This window comes from Loxodonta africana, chromosome X, assembly GCF_030014295.1.
Source record: "Loxodonta africana isolate mLoxAfr1 chromosome X, mLoxAfr1.hap2, whole genome shotgun sequence".
NCBI lineage: Eukaryota > Metazoa > Chordata > Mammalia > Proboscidea > Elephantidae > Loxodonta > Loxodonta africana.
Window position 1 is genome coordinate 122,399,329 of NC_087369.1, and position 19,703 is coordinate 122,419,031.

At 45.9% G+C, this 19,703-nt stretch overlaps 1 long non-coding RNA gene across 1 annotated transcript; it reads left to right on the forward strand.

The window, feature by feature from the left end:
- Positions 1-8,952: 8,952 nt before the first annotated feature.
- Positions 8,953-19,488, forward strand: LOC111748591 (uncharacterized). Its single transcript, XR_002784257.2, has 6 exons — positions 8,953-9,096; positions 10,602-10,721; positions 15,088-15,157; positions 15,573-15,637; positions 15,961-16,039; positions 16,390-19,488. It is a non-coding gene; the product is annotated as an uncharacterized LOC111748591 (long non-coding RNA).
- Positions 19,489-19,703: the final 215 nt, after the last annotated feature.

Consider the following 19,703-nt stretch of genomic DNA (forward strand, 5'->3'; position numbering starts at 1 on the left):
CACCCAGCCTTCCAGAAAGCTCTCTGTGGTGGCTTTGGGCCACTGCCTCTCTCTCCCACTTTCTGCTCTAAGTTCAGGCTGCAGTTCAGGCTTCTGTCACGAGATGGCGCCGAGGTACCCCCCCCCTCAAACTTCTCTACAGACCAGAAACCCATTGCTGTCGAATCGATTCCGACTCATAGCGACCCTATAAAAGCAGCAAAAACCACAATACCCTCTCTTAAAACCCAGGTTATGAACCTATGTACAGAATGATTCTGATTCTGTCTGACAAAGGTACAGGCATAAAATAAGACCATAGAAACACATGCTCTGAGCACCCAGAGGCTGAAACACCAGGTAGCTTTAGCGCACCTTCGTGTGCCAGAGGGCGGCGCAGCGCAGAGCCTGACGGGCGGGGGTGACTGAGAGGATGGGGGCGTCGCAGCGAGGTCTGGGCAGCTGTGTCCAGAGTGGCCTGGAGAAGGGTGAGAGAATAGGAGAGTGTCTGTGAGGCCTTTGTAGGGATGGTGTGATGGAGTGTGAAGCCCTGCTCTCTTGCTGGGGCCCTCTCTACAGTGTGGACGTGTTAGCTGACACTCATGAGGGAAGAGACAAATCAATGAATGAGACAGAGAGTTGGGGTCAAGAAAAAATGTAACTGCTTTAATATACATACGAATTTTTCAAACCAATTGATATCATAGCAAACAAGACGTTTCGTGACGTTTGTTTCGCTGTGCAAAATGCACTTTTCCTTAAAAAGAAAAAGAAACGACAATGAATGCCACTTGGTGGCCAGACCCAGGATTGCAACTCGGAGAGTGAGAACAGGGGGCTCAGGAAGGATAGAAGGATGGAGGTTGGGATCTTGGCTTAATGTTACCAGACAGAGCTTTCCAGAATTTTCCAACCATTGGTAACAATCTCTTTGTATCCATCATTTTCCGGGATATTCAAACATGAGACTGGAAGTGAACAGTCTGAGCAGAATGTAAAGCTGCACCTGTGCGTATTTGGGGTGAGAGAGCTAGAGGAGACCTAGACACACACACACACACACACACACACACACGAGCAGTCAAAACAATTATTTTTATCTAGTTTGGTTCGCCATAAAGCTCAATACAGTGAACCTGTAAGCACATTACTTGGTTATCCATTTGTTCATGAGTATTTTGTCTTCCAAATTTGTAGAATCCTTTATTTCCTGAGTGCAAGATTTCAAACAACATATCAAAGTATATTTATAAACTGAAATTACCCTGTATCTCTCATTGGCTGGACTCACGCCCCCTGACCCCAAGAGGTGTGTTGTGAATAGAATGGTGCATGTTCTCTGGGTTGTCCCTGTTGGTGAGGCAGACACAAACACGTACACCTACACAGCCACACCTAGAGAGGAAGTACATTACTCATCTTCTTTTGCAATTTGTCTTTGTCACTAAATGTTCATTAAATATTAATATTAATTCTCAGGATTTATATTTGCATCTAATTAGTTCTTCTGGTCTTGGCACATTTTAACCTCCTTACTGTTCATGTATATTTTAACGTGACTTCTCCGTTGAAATTACTTGCCAATCTCTCTTTGTTAGTAAGTGTGCTTCACAAACCATGAATACAAACACGGTATCTGAGATGCACCGGTAGTTAACAAATGTGTTCTCCCTGATTTTCACATAATTCTTGGTGTGTTTTTAAAGTTTCAATAATATTGAATAGAATAAAAGTAATATTACTATTAATTAATTCCCCAAAATAATTTTGAATAGTAATAATGAAAATTGTACACGTAATCATTTTAAAAAAATAAACAACACCCCGGAAACTCTAGAGGCTTGAAGACAAAATGTGAAACCTTCTTAGAATAATGTCAGTTACGCACTGATCGGGAGACAACAAAGTTGTTTCCTGATTTACTTAAACTCCCCTAAAGTTATGACCCTAATACGGATAAAGGGTCAAATAATGGGTAACCTGATAGCTGTTAGGATTCAAGGAGATGAGATATAAAGTGTACCTCGCATGAAAGTAGCTATGTACCTATTAATGTCCTTTCCTCTAGATCACCTGCCCCAGGGCAACACCTGTACTCTGCCTGAGGCCCACTCACCTCTTCAGGGATGGGACGATTGATGTGGCCCTGCCCCCAGGTCTCTTGGCACAAAGGGCGGGAGTTCATCTCCACTATCGTCTTGTTCACCACGTGGTTGAGTGTGTATCATGGGGCCACAATAGCAGGGGGTGTAAAAGGGCCAATTCTCAAGCCCTGGAAGTCCGTGTTCTAAAGGGGAGGCTGCTCGGTGTCTTCTAGGGAGGGCACGGGAGGGAACCTCATTGCAATCCTGCTGCTTATCTGGAAAGGTGACTCAGGTCCTGTTACCCTGAGCTTGTTCTTCTGTGAAATTGGACTCACCATACCTTCCCCACAGAGCTGTTCTGAGGGACAGATGAGAAAATTCAGAGCACAGCGTATATGGCAGGTAGCAGGACTTCAATCACCCTTTAAATGTTGAGGTACAGCAGTAGGGGCTGCCTGACCTATGGTAATACAAGAATGGCATTGTCATTCTTCTTGGCATGCTGTCAGGCACACAGCAACCACTCAGTATGTGGTTAGGAATGAATGAAGGTGACTGCTGGGTTCAGTCTCTGGTGAGCACCCACCTCATCACACAGGGCCTACAAGGATGCAGGACCTGAGCACCTCTGTCCAGTGGATGCTGGATGCCCTCCACTCCAGAGTCCAAGGGCAGCATGCTTCAGGAGATCTCATCCCTTCTCTCCCTGTGGGACCCAGAGCCAGGCCCCTTCCACAACTTTCCTTCCATTCTGGGTATTGAATTGGGGTCTCCCTATGCAGAGGCCTGGAAGGATGGATGGTGTGGGTGATTTCCAGAACATTCCTCCCTACCACATACCTGTGGAGGTGATGGGTTAGAACCTCAGCAGAGGAAGCTCGTTGCTGTCCTAAGATGAAAGCTGGATGCTGTGATGTAGTCCACCTGAGCCAGGCTGGAAGTGGGCGTGCCTGGACAGTGGTCACCGTCTTGCTGGCCTCCTAGCCAAGCACTCATGCCCTACTCTCTCCATCTGCCCGTCTGTGTATCAGTGTGTCTGTGCCCAGGGCCCCACGAGCAGGAGAAGAGGTGGTATATAAAGGGAACCTCCATGCCCACTTCAGGGATGATGGTTCAGGCGCAGAGAGTGTGGGGAAGACTAAATGGGAGCTGTCACCCTTCCAGAGATAAGACAGGCACAAAACCAGGCCAGAAACCTCCCTCTCTGACCTTGCAAAGGTGTAAAGGAGAGTGAATTTGAAACTCCTCATTCCTGTCCTTGAGGATCAGGAAGAATCAAACCACCTCATCCTTCACTCCCACATATCAGCTGTGTGACCCTGAGCAACTCACTCAATGTCTCTGTGCCTTGGTTGTTGGGTTGAAAATGCAGTATTTGACACAGGTTCTACAGAATGATCCTCCCTAGAGTTAGAGAAATACATAAGCATAAAAAAAGATTGATGATTCTCTATTCCATATGTTATATGCATTTATTTAATAAACATTTAATGGAGTATCTATTATGTGCCAAGACCCACAAGGCCATACACCATGTCTTCATCTCAGACCTTTCTCCTGGGTTCCAGACACATATATTCAACCACCCACTGGAAAAGTGTATCTAGAGCAGCAGTTCTCAAATGGGGGAGATTTTGCACCCCACCTCAAGGGGAAGCGTGGCAACGTCTGGAGACATTTTTGGTTGTCAGAACTAGGAATGCTACTGGTATGTAGTGGGGAGACGTTAGAAATGCTCCTAAATATGCTACAATGCATAGGACAGCCCCGTACAACAAAGAGTTATCTGGCCCAAAATGTCAATAGTGCCAAAGTTGAGAAATCCTTTTCTAGAGGAAGGTAAAGTTATAACCCAATTATTACCTATGTGCACAGATTCAGGGTAGAACCCAATCCTGGAGTCTGACAAACCTCAGTTAGAATCACCAGGCTGCCTTTTTCCTGGTATGCGTCCTTGAAAAATGTATTTGACCTCCATGAGCCTTAGTAAAGTATGCCTGGGGTGAAAAATGAATTAAAACAGGGAATACTGATACCTAACTCACAGAACAGTCCCAAGGTTAGTTTCTTTCCCTCCCCACGTCCTAGCTTCTGCTTTGGAGATGACTTTTGCCTAACCTGCATAGTCCTAAACACTATAACTCTGCCCTAAAGAGCTTCTGGAAATATAACAACAGGAAGGAAAATAAATTCCCATTGTGTATAAGTCAGTGCCACTTCTGTGTGATAGAGTTGTCTAACGCAGATGGGATAGGGGAAGATTTTCACCCCATTTCCATAGCATCAGTGTGTCTTTAGTTATCCCTTCGGGGCCCCTGTTGGACAGTTAACGTCAGGAGTGCCCGTGACCTGGGTGTCTGGGTTGTTCTTGTGGCTCCCAGGGAAGGACACAGCATGATGATGGGTCTCCTGGAGAGGACAATGGAGAGAAAGGAAGGAGATGTTTACCAGTGCCAAACCCACTAACTTCCTTCTATGTGACGTGGGGTGGAACCCTACCTGCTTGTGGCTACAGACTCAGTTTTAGGACATGTGATTTGAGTTGATCTTCTAGTAGGTCAGTTTTGTGTATAAGTCATCTATCCTCCCTCTTCTGAAGCATTTCTGTCATCATTTCAATGTTTATATTCTCACAGAGCCCTGGTGGCATAGTGGTTAAGAGCTTAGGCTGTTAACCAAAAGGTCAGCAGTTTGAATCCACCAACCGCTCCTTAGAAACCCTATGGGGCACTTTGAGTCAGAAACGACTCGATGGCAATGGGTTTGGTATTTTCATTCTCATGTACTGAGGGTAAAATGAGTTCAACCACATTACAAGAAATCTGGGACATTGCTGGGACCAAGGGAGAAAGAGTGCTAGTGGAACCCCTCAATGGCTCTTAACACTTGTGCTTGGAAGGGGCACACTCCATTTCCTCCCCGATTTAACTGGCCACATCTAGTCACATGGCGAAGCACTGGACTACTAACTGAAAGGCTAGGGGTTCAAATCCAACCAAAGGTGCCTCAAAAGTAAGGTCTGCCAATCCGCTTTCAAAAGGCCAGTGACCTGAAAAGTCTACGGCGCAGTGCTGCAACCACAACAGTCACATGTCCAAGCCGGATGTCAGTGGAGGGGGGTCAGTGGGCCTGGCAGGAAAGGACCTGGTGGTCAGGGGCAATTAATATGTTTGAATAATTATAAAATTGTGGGACAGTTCTACTCTGTCCTGTAGGGTAGCTATGAGTCGGAATGGACTCGACAGCACTGAGAGAGTTAGCTCTCTAGAAAAAAAGCTAGAGAGAAAGAACAGGTCCAAAAATTACTGTGAGCAGCCACCTGAGTCCCTTTGTTGGTTTAGGGATGGCCTCTGATGTGAAGCTGATTCAGAAAGGATGGGGGTGTTTATTTCTGCCCTCACGCCACATTTGAGTATTTTCCTCGTTATTACTACACAGTCCTGTATGTTTATTGTTAACAGTTTATAAGGTAAGACATATGGAAAAAATAAACCGTTCAATTACATCACCCTATAATAGCCTTTTCACCCCTCATGCTCTGGTGGGAACGTGATTTCTCAGTGTCGCCCTCCTGTATATACACCATGTGGGCGCTGTGTTATGATTAGTAGTAAAGTGCTGGGAAGGCCCCGCGTGTGTTAAAGGAATAATAGATAAAAGTGAGGCTCAACTGGGGCATGGAGGACACAGGACATGAGGCTGGAAATGCAGGCTGGGCCCATGCAGTGGGGAGCTTTGGACGCCAGCTGGGGGCAAGGAGTTTGTAGTTCTCTTGGGAGGCGGTAGGCTGCCTCGGAGAGCATCTGGGTAATGAGATCAGACCTGGATTCGGGAAACTGTTCTGGGCAGCTGTGTGCACAGTGAACTAGAGAGAGGATGATGACAGAGAAGAGAGTGAGGAGCAGAAGGGGGGAGTCATACAATAACTGTCCAGATATGAAATAAGGGGGCTTACACTGCTGTCTCTTTCTAAGTGGCACTTGAAACATAGCGGACACATCACTAACGGAATAATCACGGGGTCTTTGTCTCTGTTATCCCAGCACCTAGCACAGCCTCTGATACTTAGCAATACCCTGGAGAGGATCCAGTGCCAGTGCCCAGGGTGATCAGATCATTTGCAGCAGGCGAGGCTTCAGGACTCAATGGGCGAACTTATAAGTAATTCTAGGTTTAGCTCAGGAGCAGTTTACTAGGCTCTTCCTCTGATTTACTTAACCATCTCCTAACTCCCATACCCTGATCTGAATATGGGGTCAATAATAGTTAACTTGAATACCTGTGAGGATTAAGGATGATAACATGTACAGTGCCTCTTGTCATAGCTGTTTTGTATATGTTCATTTCCTTCCCTCTGGATCATCTTTCCAGATGGCCACATTTGTGCTTCTGTCTGGGCCCCCACACCATCTCAGGGACCAGCTGATCCATCTGACCCCACAGCTAGGCCTCCTGGCCCAAGGGACAGGATTTCATCTTCACCATCATCTTCTTCAACAAAAGTAGGGATTAACCAGCTGGGCTTGACCTAATCAGATGAGTCCCTTCAAAGCAGAGAGAGTTCTCTGGCTGTACACAGGAAGGGAGGTCAGAGACTCAAAGCACCGGAAGGATTCAACGTGCCTTTGCTGACTTGAAGATAGAAGTGTCCACATGGCAAGGAATAGGAGCAGCCTCTAGGAGCTGAGAGCATCCCCCATCTGACAGGGGACTGCAGTCCCATAGCCACAGGAAATGAATTTTGCCCACAACAAGAATGACCTTGGAAGCTGATTTTTCCCTGGAGCCTCCAGAGAGGAATGCAGCCCGGCTGACACCAACACCTTGATTGCAGCCTTGTAAAACCTTGAACAGAGAAGACAGCCATACCGTGCCATACCTTGGGTCCTTCGGACCCAAGGACTGTGAGCTAAAACTGGGTGTGGCTTTCAGTTGTTAAGGTGTGGTTACACTCCAAGAGAAAATGAATACACTTTATTTAGGTAGAATCCATATTCAACACATATACAATGTGTGTGTGTGCGCCCACATGTGTGCGTGCACGCAATCCCATGTATAAAAAAAAATGGGACGAAATATATCCCCCTGGAAGCAGTTTTTACCCTGCCTGGTGGGATTAAAGGTTATGAGTATACTCATAGCAGTGTTAGAATGCATTTCCTACATTTTCTAAATGGATGATGGGTTACTAATTGTTCATCAGGGATAAAGACCATTTGAGCTTTATTCATGTAAAATATGTTTTATTTCGGACTTTTAAAAAGATATCAGAACCAAAAACCAAACCCATTGCTGTTGGGTCGATTCCAACTCATAGCGACCCCATACACAGAGTAAAACTTCCCCATAGGTTTTCTAAGGAGCGGCTGGTGGATTTGACCTAACGACCTCTTCCTTAGCAGTTCTAGCTCTTAACCATTGCACCACCAGGGTTCCTAAAAAGGTATAAAATACAAAAAACCTAACCCAGTGCCATCCAGTTGATTCTGACTCATAGCGACTATAGGACAGAGTGGAACTTCGCTCTGGGGTTTCCAAGGAGTGGCTGGTGGATTAGAACTGTGGACCTTTTCAGTAACAGCCATAGCTCTTAATCACTACACCACCAGGTTTCTAAAAATGTATAGTAAGTAGTATAATAGGCAAACATGTACACACAACCAAGGTTATGAAATAAAATATTGTAGAGTGGATGCCCCTGTGTAACCTCTCTGGCTGCCTCACCCCCAGAGGGAACCACCGTCCAGAATTTGTTTACAACTCCCATGCTTTGCTCCATATTTTACTACCCATGAATACATCCCTAAACAAAACACAATCTCTCTGTGTATTTTTAACTCTAAGTATACAAGTAATAACTTTCTATATCCCTTATTGAAACTTACCGTCTTCCCTCTGAAAATAGTGCTTCTGAGATTTATTAAATCAGGTGACTTCTCGACTAGCCTACTCTCATTAGCCATGCCCCCCTAGGCTCCATACCTAAGAATGCTACAGCTCACTGTGACTTCTTTCTTCTCCAACAGATGGTGCCAAAGGGCTCTGCAAACAGGGTGTACCAATCTGTACTCCTTCAGCAGTGTATGGTGTTCTCGGGCCCCACATTTCCCATTTGAATGGGATGCAGCATACACACATGCTCACTCACCAGGCTTCCTTCTCACACCCTAATATTATGTCAGGGCATTTTCTGAGGCATAAACTGAGACCATTAGCTGAGCAATTAGACAAACCTCCCTATGGTTCAATTGACTGGGTTTTTGCCTACTAAACGACTCTAATATTCTAGGCCTGCCTCCCTGAAATAACTCTGACATTCCTTACCTGGCATTTGTAGATGTTCCTAGACCGTTAAGTCACATGATTGTAGACAGTCTCTTAGGTTTCTGTCACAGATGGGTCACTGCTTTACATGGTGCGTGATTTTTATATGCTCACCCTCAGAGAGCTAGCTTATCGCCAGGTAACCCTGGGACACCTCACTGAGCTCGGCTGCTAACCAAAAGGTCGGCAGTTCGAATCCACCAGCCGCTCCTTGGAAACCCCATGGGGCAGTTCTACTCTGTCCTATAGGGTCGCTATAAGTCGGGATCTACGGAATGGCAACGGGTTTGCTTTCGGTCTCTTTATGAAGCAAACAAAATTTCTGACAACAGGAGCATACTTTCTTCCACCACATTGGGCAGACTTCACCGATCACCTGGGTCCCTGTCTGTACCTGTTAAAACCTGTTGCTATGGAGTTGATTCCGACTCATAGCGACCCTACAGGACAGAGTAGAACTGCCCCATAGGGTCCCTGTCTAGTGCTTTAATTAGAACGCTGTGTCAGGTGGCGGTCTGAAAGGCCCAGGTGTTCTGCTTTCAGCGACAGATGAAGGGGGGGGACAACTGAGCGGAGGCGTTTCCGGTGCTTCGCGGTTGCCATAGAAACCGACGTAAAGATGGCGACCGTGACGACTTTTCAATAGAGGATAAGACCCGGTAAGAGGAGCAGGTTCCCGCCATCAGGTGTCTGGGACTCAGCAGAGGAGGTGGGTGCTCCGCCGTGGGTGTGGGGAGACAAGGGGCCCCAGAGCCAAGGGGTGATTTCCTGCTTTGGGACTCGGTGTCCTGCTGTGTCGTCAAAGAGAGAGACGGGCTGTTGTGGTCCCTGCCGGCCTGAGGGAGCCTGGTGTCCTTCTCCAGGGGTGTCCTGGAGGTGTTTCCATACACAGGTAGGGTCGGTGAGAGAGGGTCTTGGGAGGAAAGGGACAGAGAGGGGAAGAGATCATGTGTGCATGTATGTGTGTGCATCTCTGCAGCTGGAGAGAGAGCGTGTGTGTGTGTGTGTGTGTGTGTGTGTCGCCGCAGCTGCGGGGGGTGTTTATGGTGAGGAATACTTGAGGCAGTTAATGTGCATCATGTCGGTCCCATTGAGTTCCTAGGGGATATTAAGAACCAAGTGAGGCTTGTTGTTTCCCTGGGTTTAAGTGTCCTCTCTGGGTACCAGAGGGCTCCATGACTGCTGTGGGATTTGGTGCAGACTGAGCCTCCATTTGATTCTTGCATGAACCACTTATAACAATGACAGTTGTCAAGTGTTGCTTTCCTAATTCTGTCTAGATTTACTAATTAGCCTTCGAATGTAGACTACAGCTTCCCTTTCTCCCTCATCTATCCGTATACCTATCTATTCATGTGTGTATTAATTTATGTCAGTAAAACTCATAGATTCCTATTTTACTCAAAGGTTTACCATCTATTGCTATCATTGTTTTCATGTTCGTTTTGTCCCCAAAGTGGCCAGTGGAAGCTCCTTCAAGTTGGCCTCTGTGTCCATTTGACAACTCCCTAGAGATGAGAACGTACTTCGCTCTCTGAGCCCATTTCCCCATCTGTAAGGGAATTAATGATGCCTGCCCCAGAGCATTGCTTTGAGGATTTGGAGAGAACAAGTCTGAAAATAAAACCCTACAGCCTGTGGCATCTGTGGGCCTCAGCAAATGTTGGTTTCTCCTTCCGCCTTTGCCTCCTTCTTTCTGTGAACGCCATGCTTCTGACTTTAGCATAATAGCAGAGCTAGCAGAGAGCATAGATGGAAATGTACCAGCAAGCAGGGATAAACCCCCATTTCACTGTGTCCCAATGTTCTCTGTAGTAGAGTTCTCAGAATAATATTATTCCTGACCATTTATTTTTATATTGATTTACTTTGGTAGCAAATGGTGTTCTTTTGAAGACTAATGAGGGGAGACAAGACCCATTAAGGTGAAGTGAGCTATATCAAATATTCGTTTACCTAAAATTTCAAAAAAATGGTTACATTTAAAGAGCTACGCATCTGTATCTACTGATAGCAATGCAAAAACTCCTTTATGGCTTGAAACAAAACAAATGCCCATGACAAAACCAGTTGTATTTAATTTTATCTAAATTTACTTTCAGGCAACGGTCCAGTAACACTTTTCCTCCCAAAACTCTCTGTGACTGGCGCTTTCCCCTCCATTACTGGAAGAAACAGTCTTAGTTTTCACAAGTTTTTCTGTTTCTTCTTCAGGTCCTCCGTGGCTCCAGCTCGTTGCAGATTCTCCGGCTTCTCCTCTCCCGCCTTCTGGTCCACCGTTTTCCCCACCGCAGTCTGACCATTTATTTTTTAAAATCTTTTCCTCTTCTATAGGTGAGTATTATATAATCCTAGTTTTCAAGATGAGGCAATTGAGATACTGCAAGGTGAAGTAAAGTATTCAGTCACACCGTTTGTAAGTGACACAGCTAGGGGTTGAACAGAGCACATCTCCAGTACTGTACTGCTAACCAGTCCAGTTAGGAAGAAGAAACAGGCATTTGTTGAATGATGGCAACCCATGGTGGTTGATGTTAGGCAGCAATCATAGCTCTCTGGGTGGAAACTACGCCTCAGTAGTGATTTTGCCATGTAGCAGAGGATGTTTCTGTAAGTAAAGCAAAAAGTTAATAATTATAAAAATGAAAAGGCAGTGATCATCACTGTTACTATGCAGTAGATGGCTTGGGTGTTAAAATCATTCCCTGGACTTCCATGGTGAATTACTTTCCCTTTGAGGAGCTCAGAGCACTTTTTCAGATGGGAATCCCACTCCCCTGTCCCTGAGGCGTTGCTGGTTAGGAGCAGGGTTACTCTGCGCCCCTTGGACAGGTGAGGCCAGATGAGGCCAGGTGCCTTACCCAAGGTTCCCTAGACTTACTGGGTTAGGTGTGGCACTGGGGCCTAGGTAGATCTCCTATCTCTCATCCAGTTGTCTGTCCCTCATATGCAGTGTTAGCTTTCAACCCTGTGTGTAGCAAATCACCTTTCAAGGCTCAGGGAAATATGCACCAAGGATTAACTTGCAGGTAACGTAGTAGGACCATCCCATTGCCGTTGAACTGCTTCCTACTTATGGTGATCCCACGTGTTACAGAGTAGAGCTGCTCCACAGGGTTTTCTTGGCTGTAATCTTTATGGAAGCAGATCACCAGGCCTTTCTTCTGCAGTGCCACTGGGGAGGTTTGAACCCCCAACTTGTAGATTAGCAGCCAGGCACAAAGCATTTGTGTTATTGTCTCACGGTTCTAGAGACTAGAAGTCTGAATTCAGCTTGTCGGCAGGGACATGCTCTCTCTGAAGGCTCTAGGGGAAGGCCCTTCCTTGCCTCTTCCTAGTTTCTAATGGTTCCTGGCAATTCTTGGTGTTCTCTGGTTTGTAGGTACATCACTGCAATGTCTGCCTCCAACTGTACGTGGCCGCTTTCCTCTATGACTCTCTGCGTCCCTTCTCTTCTTTTTATAAGGACAGGAGTCATATTGGATTAGGGCCCACCCACTCTAGTATGACCTCATGTTAACTAATAATATCTTTAATGATCCTATTTCCCAACAAGGTCATGCTCACAGGTACGGGAGGTTAGGACTTCAACGTATCTTTAAACCCATTGCTATTGAGTCGATTCCGACTCATAGTCACCCTATGTGACAGAATACAACTGTCCCATAAGGTTTTCTAGGCTGTAATCTTTATGCGAGCAGATTGCCAGGTCTTCCTTCCATGGAACCACCTGGTGGGTTCAAACTGCCAACCTTTCGGTTAGCACCTGAGCACTTAACCACCGTGCCACCTGGGCTTCCTAACGTTATCTTAAAACCACCAAAAAGATCTTAGTGTAGTTTTAATTGCATCTCTGTTAGTAAAGGCAAATTTGACCCTCTTTAAAAAAAAAAAATTTTTTTTATATATGTTTAAAGACAATTTGCATTTTTTCTGTTAGCTGTTGATATTCCTTACAAAGGTTTGAATGGGTAATTAGTTTTTATGCTTTTCTATTTTAAACTTTGGTATAGAAGTGAGTCAACAATTTGTAGGAGATATAAGTTACAAACATTTTTCCCAGTGCTTTTTTAATTGGCTATCATCTTTCTCCTGCAGATTGGCTGATGGGTTCAAACCACCAACCTTTCAGTTAGCAGCCAAGCACTTTACCACTGCACCACCAGGGCTCCTTCTATTTATGGGTAGAAAACCAAAAACCAAACCTGTTGCCATCGAGTTGATTCCGACCCATAGCAAGCTGAGATATTTATTTGTTCTCACCATTTTTTTCACTTCCAAAACCAAGACATGTTTGACATAGGTAAAAGTGGAAAATTCAAGAAAGGAAAAAAGTAATTAGAAACTTGTAAAAGTCTACTACTCATGGGTAGGCATCATTAAAAGTTGAATATAGATATTGTTTTCAGAAATTTTATTATGTAAATGTCACTTGTATACTTAAGGACAGCAATGAGATGATATTACTTACAAATTTCTGAACTGCTTTTTTCCAGCAAACATCATATTATGAAAGTCAGTCCATGTCTATGAAGATAAATCCACACAATAATAAAAGTGGCAGTAGAAACACTAACAGTCAATTTTAGAATAGAAATAATGTTGAAAATGGTTAGTATTTATTGCTGACTTCCTCTGTGCCCAGTACTGTTATATATGCCAAAGTTATACTTACTCATTTAATCCTCACAACAGCCTATGAGAACGTGCTTTGTAACTGACTTTAATCATACTTTAATCATAGTGGAACTGAGGCACAGAAAGCAATTTGCAAGGCCAAAACTTGAACAAGGCTGTGTGGCTCCCGAGTCCATACAGCTACACAGTATACACTACCTCCTCTTGTAAGAGCTTACTGTTAATCAGGGCAAAGCACAATAACAGAAACCGAGGTACTGTGATCATTAAGGTTATGTGTCACCTTGGCTGGGCCATGATCCTCAGTGGTTTGGCAGTTATGATGTAGCTTGTCAGTCGTATGATGATGTGATCACTTCCAGGATGAGATTTGATATAATATGATCACCTCCATGATGGGATCTGCTGTGAGTAGGCTATCAGTTGAAAAGGCGTTTCCTTGGGGGTGTGACCTGCATTGAATATATAAGTGGACTTCCTGGCAAGTTTCGTGGGCTTGTGCTTACTCTGGATCCTGCACCTGGCACCTATTCATCTGACCTCCACTTCTTGGGACTTGAGCTAGCAGCTTACCTGCCGTCTTCCCTGCTGATCTTGGGATTCACCCATCTTTGCAGCCTGTGAGCAATAGCCCTGCTGCCTGACCTGCCAATCTTGGGTTCACCAACCCCTGCAGCTATGTGAATCAGGAGAAGCCTCTATCCTGACCCATGGACTTGGGACATTCCACCAAACCAAAACAAACCCAGTGCCGTCGAGTCGATTCCGACTCCTAGTGACCCTATAGGACAGAGTAGAACTGCCCCCATAGAATTTCCAAGGAGCACCTGGTGGATTCGAACTGCCAACCCTTTAGGTTAGCAGCTGTAGCACTTAACCACTATGCCACCAGGGATGTTCCAGCTTCTATAATTTCATGAGCCATTCTCTTGATATAAATCTACCTATATACATATATATTTATACAGTTTACTGGTTTTGCTTCTCTAGAGAACCAGCCTAAAACAGCTACCATGTTTTTTTTTGTCAGTTTACTAGGCATACATTTAAAATCTTGATAATAATCAGTGTGATTTAGAAGATGGAGAAAATGGGCCTTGTTACAGTGTGAAAGGGGCTCCCCTGACATCTTGTCTCCCTTCCTGTACCTTGGGGATGTTCCTCATTCTAAAGCTGAGTTGTGTCTGTCACAGGATATGCAAAACCCAGTCCAGAGTAAGGATCTATCTATTCCTGTGAGGACCCATTTGTAGCCACCTGGTGCCACCAGTGTCATTGGTCCAATATAATCAACTTGCCAGCTATGTGCAGGGCCTTCCCCCCAGGAAATCTGCCCCATAGGTATCTGCAACCTCTGTCTTTCATGCTGGCAGACAGAGCAGTCCTTATTGGCATTTTGTGCCTCAGAGGGTGCAAGAGGGATGTGTCTAGATTCAGCCCATCTCTGTATTGCTGCAGCACCCCCATATCTGCCCATTTCATGGACCCCACTGGCCAACTCACATGAGCGTACCAACAGATCCACTCGCTGATTCCAATAGCCTTCCAATCCAGGAAGGGCCACAGGCTCCTCCTCCCGGTGCTATATAATCTTATGGGACCATGGACCTATATGTAGTCGGACATTGCCCGAACTGACATTATGCGGCACATGGCTATAATTCACCGCACCACACATACCACCCACAAATAAGCCCCAGTAATGCTTTCTTCAGCATCATATTCTTCCAAAAGATTTCTTATGCAGATGTTTATATATTTATATATGTGCATGTATTTATATTTTTATGTACAAAAATAAGATGCCACCTTACATTCAGTTTTGTAAACTTCTTGTCTCACTCACCCAAAAAATAAATAAATAAATAAAACCCCATTGCCAACAAGTAGATTCCAACTCATAGCTACCCTATAGAATACCTCAAATTTCATTGATGGTGAATAAACATCAGCCTGTATCATATATTTTCATGGCTGTAAGAATACTAATGGCCAATAAGAATACATAAAAACGGCTAAAATTTATGATGTGTCAAGTGCTTTTTATGTATTGATTCTCCAGGAGGAGGACTCTCCTTTGGTAGGGAGGTGGACATCTCCTGAGGACCTCCGCTGAGGGCAGGCTCACATAGGTAAGTGAGGTAGGATCTAAGTATGAAGCACATGGGGAAGGTGAGGGGGCACATAATGCTATTATTGAAATAATAGTTCCCACTATCTTCTCTGCATGCTTCCTAAATATAGTTGCCCATGCCACTCCTGCACCTCATGCTTTTGTCAAAGAAAGAGGTGTGCCCTCTCCTGGGACATGGCTGACTTCAGAGTTGGGGGGAGGGGTATTCAGACAGGCTCTGTGTCTGGTGGGGAGTTGGCTGGGGAATCACTGGAGGAGACCCAGACAGGTGGTAGGCATTTAACATGGCCTTGAATATTTTTTTTAATGTTATAACCCTTGTCATGGGTGTTGGGCCATCTGCTAGTCCCCCTCTTTTTTCCTTTTTCTGCCCTGTCTTTCTGTCTATCAATAGCTCTGTCCCTTTCCTATAGATGTCTGTAGGGAGCCGTTCTCTTGGAAGTGAAGAAAGAAGATGAACTATTAACTTGGATCCAAGGTGGGAATGAACATGAGTACCCCCGTTGACTGGGGGTGGGGGTTGGCTGTGGGCAGTCGGGTGAGGCCAGATCACATCTTGGACCATTGACTTCCAGCTTTCCAGACACCTCTGCCCTCGCCCATTTGTGTACAGGAAATGGGGGTGGGTGAGCCAGGATCATGCCTATAGAGTAATTGGTAGATACTGGGGTGGGAAATGGGGAAGGAAGTGATGTGAACCGGGTCCAAGGACGTCAGCCATGTTGCATAACCAGTGCTGTGGATTTGGAAAGGCAGATGTTCTTTGGATTGAGAGACCACCCTCGTGTTTTTTGCCCATAGATCTGCCTGTGGATCTGCTGTAGAGCTTGTCAACTTTGGAAGCAAGGAAGGAGGAGAGAATTACACCGGATCAGTGCAGGTTGGCGTGAGAACGAGGCCTGCCTGGGTAGACCTGTAGGGGAGTGGTGTACACCAGCATGGGGTCAGAAGGGCTGGGTGCTCCTTAGCCTCTCATGTGCTCATCTCAGCAAGCTTTCCCACCGTCCGATCTCCTGTTTGATGCAGAGGAAAGAGTGTGTAGGGCCTGGGCAGGGTATTGTTTGGGAGTAGTGAGAGTGTGGAAGGGATAAAATGAGGACGCAGGTTTTCTACTGATCGATTTGTACCACACAGTCAGTCTCTGCTCTTTCTTTCATGTCTATGTGACTTTGTGCATAGAGCAGTACAGTGGGAAGAGACTCAAAGCCCCGTTTCATTCTTGCAACTCAGGTCCATCTTCAGTGGTAGCTGTGGTGGCCTCGGAGTGGCAGAAGACCATCTTTTTATGACATCAATCCTTCTGTTGGGGAAAGGGGATTGACCTAGCAGAGTTCAAGGGGGTGGGGGAGGGTAGTGTGAAATTTTACGGGTTATAGCAAAGTCACTGAATTTCATTCATTAAGTCATTGAACAAATAGTTACTGATTGCCTAGTATGTGTTCGGAGTTACAATTAGCTGTTATTATCTGGTGCACACATTATAACAAGATTTGGAGCATTTGGTTAGATGACAGGAGAGAGCCTAATTTCAGGTGCAGAGTGGATGAGGGGTGTCTCCCTTGCCTTGCACGAAGTGTGGTCTTCAGGTAAATACAATTCGAATAACATTGAGATCCACTTACGTGGTTCTGGGGGCAACATCAAAGATACTTTCATGAAAGGACTTGTCTGAGCTGCTCATCTCACTAATCCCAAGTGAGAAAAATGAGCAGTAGTAAGGATCACCAAGGCCTTCTCTGATACTCTGCTGATTTCCTCCCTTGAGAGGGACACTTATGTTCCCGGTTGCCCACCAGCCTGGCTGAAAGGCCACTGGTCTAGGGGAGTGTTGGCTACCAATTTGATCCCTCGGCCTTGGGCTGCCCCATCCCAGCCTCCTTTCAAGAGTGGATGAAAGACAAATTGGATTCCAAGGGCACACAATGGGGCCACAATGCTATGAGATGCTGGTTCTCTGAGAGAAGTAATTGGAGTAAGAGAACTAGACTGGGGCAAGCCCTCTTGGGAATGCTCCTGGACCCCTTCTCTTCCAAGTGGTGTGTTCTCTGCAGGCTCTCTGCTCCCCCAAGGCAGCTGCTGCAAGGCAAGGAGGGAACCAGGAGGGAGCCCAGGTGGTAGGTTAGGTCGGCCTCCAGTCTGAACAAAAGGAAGCCTTTGATTCCCCCATGAGATTCCACCCAGTTTACCAATATCCACTTTTGCCTGGGGCTTGTTCCAAAGCCCTAACTTCTAATAAAGAGTGTGCCTTTACCTGCTGTGTCTTCTGTGTAGTGTGTATCTCAGGACTGGTTTACCAAGCAGTGACAGCTTAATCCTGCATCTTCCCTCCATCCCACTGAGGTGAAGCAAAGTTCAATCTCATTCACTATCAGAGGGCCTCTCCTCTTCCTGCGAGTTATCCAAGAATTGGGGGGCTTCTGTGAGGCCTTCAAACCATCATGTTAGCCACTGCTACCCTCGTTGTCCACGTCCACAGGGTCCCTTGAGGTGGGCATCTCTGTGCTCTAGAGTCGGTGGGGCATGGGTAGGAGGGGCATCTCTGCCCAGGCCGGGAGCCCTAGTGCCTGGGGTCCACACCCCCTACGTGCACCAAGAAGCCAATCCCCTGAGGTGCTGTCTCCCTGAGGCCGGCTGAGGTCTCAGAAGTAGAAATTTGCCTCCTGTCTTTCTGCCTTCCCGGGCACTCTCCCCTCTCTCTACTATGATAATCCTCTCAAGCGGGTCAGGATTCTGGAAAGCAGCCAGGCTGTAGACTGTGCGTTAACAAATGTTCCATGAGCAAAGGGGGTGGAGGCTGGTGACCTGCTTGGTATAGGGACAGGGATGAGGGCAGAGAATGAAAGTGACGGTCACATGGAAGAGGAGCCCTGGGCAGGAAGGAGACCCTCAGGGGCACCAAACTCAAAGCTGTTTTCTGGGCTGGGCACTGGTTTTGTGGTACTTTTGTGTGTGCTGGTCGCTCCCTGGAATTTTGGAAAGATGGGACACAGATGAGACTTGGGAATGTTATGAAGCATTTTAAATCCAGTTGTTCTCAATGTGTGGTTACCGTACCAACAGCATCAGGATCACTTGGGGGCTTTCTAGAAAGGCAAATTAGCTGCTGCTACATGAGACCTCCAGAGTGAGAAGTTTGGGGGCTGGGGCCCAGCAGGTGTTTCTGATGCATGCTGAAGTTTGAGAACCTTTGTTTGAATCCACAATGTAATGTGGGGAAATCACCCTAGATCTCACTGTGGTTGCTTCATTTAGGCCTTCACCCGTAAACTCTGCTGTCCATTGGAATGTCCGTAGGTCTGCGCGAAAGCAGACTCATTCTGGTACACAGCCCAATAATACAGGGCTGACTTCGTGAAGACGGTGCTTCTTAGCTCAGGTAGATACATGAGACTCAATGGGCAGCTCCTGTCCAGAGGTGAGATGAGAAGGCAAAAAGGGACAGGAGCTGGTTGAATGGACACGGGAAATCAGGGTGGAAAGGGGGAGTGTGTTGTATTACAGGGAGAGCAACTGGGGTCACATAACAACATGTATATAAATTTTTGTGTGAGAAACTAACCTGAACTGTAAAGTTTCACTTAAAGCACTATTAAAAAACAATAGAGGGCTGACTTTTTTTCACAGCCACCTACATGTTTAGGCCTGAATCATTGAGGTTGGCTGTCAATTTTTCCTTTGTTCTGGGCTGAGCACACGTAAGTAAAGGTGGTAAGTTGTTGTGGGAAGAGCCTGCGATTTGGAGGCAGAGAGACCTGGGCTGGATACCTGCTCTTCCACTCACTAGCTGTGTGACCTTGAACAAGTTACTGAATTTGTCTGAGCCGCAGCGCGTGCTGATTCCTTTCCCTGACCCTTAGAGTTCTGCTCTGTGATGTAGGGTAATGGGTGTAATAGATTCTTAGGATAATAAAAGCCAGCTTGAGTGCCTACTAAGTGCTTTAAAGTCCATTATCCCGTTTGGTGACTGTGACGGTTCTTTCAAGTGTAAGTATAATAACTTGTTGCAATCGTGTTGATTCTGACTCATAGTGGGCCTACAGGACAGAGTAGAACTGCCCCATACGGTTATCAAGGCTGTAGTCTTTACGGTAACTGAATGCCGCATCTTTGTCCAGCAGGGCATCCAGTGGGTTCAAACCACCAAGCTTTCTATTAGCAGCCAAGTGCTTAACCACTTGCCATCAGTGCATCTTAGGTATAACAGATACCCCTATTAGTAGTTCTTCAGGGAGGGCTTTTTTACTCCACTTTTACAGATGTGGCCTCTCAGGAACTTACCCAAAGCCTTTCAGTTTGGAGCTGCTGAAGCCTAGGTTCGAACCCAACCTGTCTATCACCAAACCGAGTGCTCTTTCTATACTGCCTTAATCTTTTAACCTTATCAAGTAACAGCAGTTATCCTTGACTTATAAAACAGACTGCAACGAGGGACCTTAGAGTCATGAAAGAAATCTGGTAAGACATATTTGGTGCAGGTTGTACAAGAGTCTGACTTATTCGCAATGGATAGTGTTGGTGCTAGAAAAGAAGGTGGTAGGAAAAGA